This window comes from Oncorhynchus keta, chromosome 1, assembly GCF_023373465.1.
Source record: "Oncorhynchus keta strain PuntledgeMale-10-30-2019 chromosome 1, Oket_V2, whole genome shotgun sequence".
NCBI classification, from domain to species: Eukaryota; Metazoa; Chordata; class Actinopteri; order Salmoniformes; family Salmonidae; genus Oncorhynchus; species Oncorhynchus keta.
In genome coordinates this window covers 58,360,964-58,368,008 of record NC_068421.1, presented here as the reverse complement: position 1 = coordinate 58,368,008, position 7,045 = coordinate 58,360,964, and the positions used below count along the sequence as shown (strand labels likewise).

General features: G+C 43.1%; 1 protein-coding gene across 1 annotated transcript in view; it reads left to right on the top strand.

Moving 5' to 3' along the window:
- The first annotated feature begins 576 nt into the window (after positions 1 to 576).
- Positions 577 to 7,045, top strand: part of LOC118400900 (neurocan core protein-like) — a 195,164-nt gene continuing 188,695 nt past the window's right edge. The window contains exon 1 of the mRNA XM_052529305.1: positions 577 to 886. The gene's annotated coding sequence lies outside the window, so the exon portion shown is untranslated. The remainder of the gene's footprint in view (positions 887 to 7,045) is intronic.

Below are 7,045 nucleotides of genomic sequence, written 5' to 3'. Positions count from 1 at the left end.
TCATTTACAAGAGTGTAATAAGTCATGACGTTTGCGTTAATTGCAATTAGTTTCATGTTTTGGCTGATGACACATCTGTCTATACAATACATGTTCTATTGTTTTAACTCTGCATTTTGAGACCTGTCTTAGTTGTTGACTAGTTTTAGTGGTAGATGGGTGCTAACGAAGTGTTGTTTGGAGCAGCGACAAGCCTGCCTGTGACCTCAAACGTGTTTCTAAGACAAGAGTTGGCCTAATTGTTATTAATCTAAGGTTTCAGTATTAATGAGTAATACCTCTAACTTTCTTACTCCGCGAGGTCAGTGTGAATTTACAATACAAGGTAACATTATCCCCCAGGCTATAAATCGTGGCGCTCAAAACAGACAAACGGGATTATACAGTAACAGTGCAGATGTGCCAAATGATGTCTCTACCCCATAGGACGCCCCTCTCCCCCACACTCCCCACACACCCTCAACGCCCACTGGGCCACCACATCAACCATCCCCCCCACCTCCCCTTTCTCCCTTCGCTGATTTGAATAGCCGGACTCTGCAGAGAGTATCTGCGCTCTTTTGTTCAGTAGCACTTGGCTGCCAGGGAGGTGAGAATCGTTGTAGCTCTCCTCATCACGTTTCGTCTGTCTCTCTTCTCTTTGCGCAATAGGACGGACACCAGATACCCCGTTATTGTGTTTTGGACCTCTCCAAAACGCGATTCGTTCTTTTTTCCAACTCTTTATACGGTTTTGGTGCGCTCGATGGCTCGCACTGCTGACTGTGGCTCGTGACTAACAGAACACCTGCACGGAATCAGACCAACGTTACTTGCGGCATCGCTCTACATTCCTGAGGACTTGACAGAGACATCAGAGCGGCTCACGGTCACCTCCTCCTAAAAGGTGAGAACAATGTGTATTAGCCTATTCCAGTATATTACATTACGATTAGTCTTTTTGGCGTAGCTTAATATGAAGCCTGAGAAATCGGTATCTTGGGTATTCGTTATTAATAAGGAGTGGGCTATATTCTATCTTCACGCAGACAAAGCGAAGTACCACTTAAATAAATACAAATAGTCTATGCATGCGTTGAAGAGGCTTCAGTATTTCGTTTTCCATGTGAGCATTGACATACTGTATCACTGTATAGTTTATTACGCTCTTGTTTCCAAACCTTTTATTGGATGCCTTTATTCTGGTCGAGTCTTGAATAACACATTTTGTATGAATTTCAGTTGTAATTTTATTCTGAAAAGTTTTTGCTATGTTTCTACGTGCTTTAACCCTTTTTTTAAACCTTGCTATAACATGTAGAATCCTTGCTGATACTACAATTAGCTACTCTTAGCTAAGAGGAAAAGTGCATATACTTGACATCTGAAGAATGATACTTGTGTGTCCTCTCAGGATCTGATCTAACTGTTATCGTGTGTGATTCAATAATGTTTCACTGCCTTGCGTGATATTGTGGTCTGCAAAGTAGCAACCATCCATCCGGCAGGGGTGGGACAGAACATGTGTTCATGTGTTTAATGTGGGGGAATGTTTCAATAGCCTATCGGCTCTGTTTTAAAGACACTTCTTTTCCGATGAAACCATTAGAAGGATATCGGCCTTGGCGAAACCAACATCATGAGCATCTGAGCAGCCTTGCATCGTTTCTCAGGACGAGTAGAGATTCTAGTCTTCTGACGGAGGGGAGGATGTATTGCATATGTTGTGAATTCAACAAGCAGCGAGCCCTTTCAGTAAATCCGAAAGCAACGACAGCTCGCGAACCGAGAGAGGGAACTGGAGACGTTATCTTTGATGGCACTCTGTCAAACATGGCATTCGTTTTTAATACTTTTTATATACATGGCATATGTTTTTATGTGCTGTCTGAAAAACGAACAACTCCCGCTCACGCTAATGAAAGTGCACGGTCAAATGCTGGTGGAGTATGTTGCGTCAGTCTGCAATATATATATGCCTTTGGATCGGACAATGATAGATGATGCTGCTGAACAGCGTACTGTACATGTGTATGTGTATTTTCATTTTCAGATGAGCCCCAGCGAAATATAGCACGGATTCAAACCAGCACTTCGTGAAATGATAATCTTTCTCTTTTTATCTCCGCTCTACCTCTTTCTGTGCATGCATGTGTGTCTTCTTCCTGTGCATGCATGTGTGTCTTCTTTCTGTGCATGCATGTGTGTCTTCTTTCTGTGCATGCATGTGTGTCTTCTTTCTGTGCATGCATGTGTGTCTTCTTTCTGTGCATGCATGTGTGTGAGCTTGCCGATTCCACCTGGGTAGAAACTGTTTTGCCCATCCATGTGTGTGTGTTTGTGTGTGGCATTGCCAATACTCTGAGACAGGCGGGCTGATGGATGGGAAAACTATAAAGGCAGGCTTGGCTCACACGGTTGATGCATAATGACACTGGGAGATTTAAAAAAAAAAAACGCCTCAACAGCTACATGCTCATTGTTTGAGCTTTTTTCCATTCACATGGTTGAGCAGTCATGTGTGTATCTGGAAAAGCTGTCCCTCCTGTCACTGACCCGTGTTGGGGACCATCAGTGTTCCCTAGCTGGCACCTGTGGAAACGGAACGCTCCCAAAACAAAGGTGATGAGTGCTAATCCTGTTAGTGGGAGAGCTCCCACCCTCTCTCTTTCTCCATTAGCCTCTCTTTCCCTCTCCCTCCACCCTTCTCTCAGTCTTTCTCTCCAATGCTCTCTCCCTCTGTCTCTGTCTCTCCCCCCTTTCTGTCACCCCTCCCTACTCTCTCAGTCTTTCTGGCGTTCTTCAGGTTCAAAGAGGAGCTGGCTGACACCACTAAACTAATCTCAATAGAGATCTTCTGTGCCAATTTGGTTGCTGTTCCATTTTTCTTCTTTACACGAGGCACAATCGAGGCAGAATATCCCATCAGATAGTTAGTTGCACACTGCTCCCCAATGGCTGTTTTCCAATGATACTGACAAGGGCCAAAAACAGCTCGGAAATGTTGTCATCACAAGTGCCTGAAAAACCGATTGGGGAGAATTCAGAGTATTCTCTGCTTTTGCATGGGTTGACTCACAATGTCTTTCAATAATGTGCCTCCCTGCTCGGCTGCACACAGCTTAGCACCGACACTTGTAGGGAGCGACGTGAACGGCGATAATTCAATTTTGCACTTGAGTAGCATCCAAGCCAATGAAAGAAAGCATGGATTTTCAGAGGTTTCACTCATGTAGTAAATTAATATTCACTTAATTAAGCAGCCACTGTCTGTTGAATTAACAAAATCCCTCATGAAGTTTTTCAACAGAACTTGAGAAACTGCAGGGTATCCAGATGTCTGCAGATGGTTCAGATGGCCAATAGTGGCAGACAGTATTCCTGCTGAAAGCAATACCCCTTTCATACATGCAGTGCAAAATGAAAATGGGGGATTATGTGCCTTCAGACACAGAGTGAGTCTAATTTAAAGATTTAGACAGCCCTGATCAAATTAAACAGTGCGAACGCTCACAGCATTCTGTGTGAGTGCATGCATATGTGTGAGTTATTGTGTATCTGTGTGAGAGAGCGAGTGTGTCTGTGAGTGTGTTGTGTGCATATGTGCATGTGTGTTATATATATATAAGTGTTAGTTAGTGCGCGTGTATGCACGTGTGATTGTAAGTGTGTGTCTGCACGCTCATGCATGCGTGTACATGTGTATGAATCCCACTGACTGAGGTCTGCTTTGGCTTTTTGCCAGTCTCTCCCTCTTATTGCCAGAATCCCAGGGACATTTTATCACCTTAATGAACCTGGTGTTTCTGCTTTGATTGACAGCTCAGGAGAATCTCAGGCTGTTCTGAAGCCTCTGGCCTGGCAGAGCAGAGCAATAAAGCTGTAGTAGGATGTAGGCTCTCATGTGGCATTAGCAATGCTTTGGCGTAAGCCACATTGGCTAACCACAGTGCCGGGCTGCAGTCACAGATGTGCCATTGGCTAACCGCATGCAGACAAAGGCTCTCAGCAGCTCTCAGCAGAAACAGCTTTTGAATATTCATCGGAGGAACAGACCACAAATGCATAATTCAATGTGGGCATTTTGCCTATTAAACACCATAAATAATCAATGACATCTGGTAACAGTTTTTGTCAAATTTTTAATGGAGGGCACAAAGGGACTACTTGGGGGTTGAATATCTTCTCCCCCCTTCTTCTTTGTTGATCATTATGTTTGGATACATCCTTTGTTAGCATTATGGCTCAGGTTCTGAATGAAATGGTCTCTGTGTTGTCCAGGTTGGAATTGAACAGTGATTCAGACTCTGAATCCAATAAGGGAATAATACTTGCTGTTTATTTCACCAATTTGCTACTGGGTTCTTATCTGGAACATTTAATACTCACACAGAGAGACTATCCTCCCCAGGGGCTCTGTAGTGTAGGAGGCTGCAGTTCTTTCAGCACTGGATAGCTCCAGGACCAATGCTGTCATTGTCACCGATGCTTCCTCAAGCACAGCAGAATCTGTTACTGCTAAATTAGACAAGAGTAGCTACAAAGCAATAGAGAGAGTGAGAGAGAGAGAGAGATGCTATAAGGTTGGAACACAGAATGAAACCACTCCAGACTCTCTCTTCCTCTCCATCCCCCTCTCATCTGCTTCTTCGTTACTGAAGGACATGACGCGTTTGTGGCACCGCGACAGACTGCTGGGCTCCCATCCCTGGTATGTCCTGCCATCTGACAGACCTTGATAAGCCTTTAAACAGAGAACACTTGTCAAGGTTACAGATGAGTGAGGCATTCTTTAATTTCTTCAGAACAACTAGTTCCCAGAGGAGCTGTATGTTTTGTGAGTGGGTTGAGTCGGGTTATGTTTTGATGTATGGGGAAAACCTGGAGGTCTGAGACATATTTTTGAAGACTTAGAGAAGAAAAACAGAGAAATAAAACAGTGAGACACAGAAGGAGAAACATAAGCTTTTCAAGCCCCCATTACAGAAAATGATTCCTGAGGCTCCTGACTGCAGGTATTTTATGAAGCCTGTCGGATAGCTATAAGAAGCCCAACTCTTATCATATATCTGCCTTGTCTGAGTCTGGGGGGAGACCAAGATGAATCGTGTCGGATTTCAGGAAGAATGGAAAGTAATGTAATTAATTTCATTCAAATCCCACTCGGACCCCGGTTTGTGGCGCCTGTGAATTTCTATTTGGCGGCTTTGTGAATGCAATATGCCTGTTCACTATCGGCTTGTGCTGCTATTGATATTAGTTATTCGTTTGCAGGCGACAATGAGATTTCTCCCCCTTCAGAGATGCTCATTAACATGTTAAAAAGATACTGAAAGCTTTATGCGGTTTGCCTTAGTGAATCATTTCTCTTAAATGTGCTGGCTTCAAAAAAACAGTACGGGTGTTTGGTTCTGCATAGAACATTTAATTCAGTTTTCATATTTCCCAGACAAAAATACAAATATTTCTCTGTGTGCCTTCCTGAAGGCAAAAGCTCAGAACCTCAGGTACACTATCTAGATTTTTGGTTCTAATACAATATGCGCCATTATTATTTCCTCATTTCCAAGATACACACTGAGATCAGGCTGATTCTCTATATTGTGCTACCCGGTTATAGTGCCCTGTGGCAGTTATCTGACCTGTATTCAGGTGGATTTAGTGTTTTTCAGTAATTGGTGGATTTGCAGCAAGGGTCAAACCGAAACGGATTTTCCAATCGTTTCATTCTGAACAGAACTATACTTTTTTTGTTCAGCTCCATTGTTCTGACCAGAAAAATCAAGTTCCGAACCGGTTCGAATCCTAAAAACCTAACGGTTTATATCTTCCCTTTGTGTTCCTTTTTTAACCTCTGAAATCATTTTTTTGTACGTTTAGGTCGACATTAAATTACTACACCAATCAATGCGGATAATGCAGCTTGCTATGGACGGGCAAGCTATTTACATGCATTGGACAGAAGAGTGTAGGGCGTGAGATGCGACTGAAATTTTGCGGGTGGGGAGAGAGAGTGGAGGAGGAGGCTTGGCTTGAAGCGCTGAGCATCTTGTTGTGACATGCATCATCATTATTTAGGCGAGGCAGGTTTAGTAGCCTAGTGGTTAGAGTGTTGGGCCAGTAACCGAAAGGTTGCTAGATCATAATCCCAGAGTTGAAGGTAAAAATCTGTTGTTCTGCCCCTAAACAAGGCAGTTAGCCCACTGTTCCCAGGCTGTTATTGTAAATAAGAATTTGTTCTTAACTGACTTGCCTAGTTAATGAAAAAGTTATCTGAATTAGGCTGACATAATTATACCTACGGAGGAGCGGCTTCTATGAAGGAACTTTGAATGTCTTTTAAAAAAAAATCACTAATTTTAAGGGGTGGATCAGCTTAATATTGCGGAAAGAATGTTGCTTCCATCAATGTAATTGTCTGCATCATTTCCAATCCCCCATATATTCTTTTGGTACATATATACATATATATATACATACAAAAATTCCCGGAACGTAAAATAGACTTTACAAAAAAAAAAAATATACCTTTATTATTATTAACCTGGGCTAACTTTATTAACCGTTTCCCATGCTTTTAAACAGTATTGATCACTTTTGTTTGTGGTTCTGATTCTGTTCCTGGAAAAATGTCATTCTTTCCCGGTTTTCTGTTCTGTTTCCTGAACCGCTTCCAACCCCTGATTTGCAGGGAAGTTACCTGTCTGATATCAACAAAGTATCTCCTGTAGTGAGGGGACACTGGAATCTGCTGAGCTGAACAGAATGAGCTACAGCAGCTTACGCAGGCCAAGGTTAAAGCCCACTTCCTCTGTTGCATCTCCACACACACACACACACACACACACACACACACACACACACACACACACACACACACACACACACACACACACACACACACACACACACACACACACACACACACACACACACACACACACGCACACACACACACACATACTGTTCCAGGTGGTTAATGGCTGTCCCCTGGTGTGGCCTCTAGTCCTACTAGGGTACTTCATCCACTCTATAACCTGGAGGGGGGCAACTCAAACGAAAACTC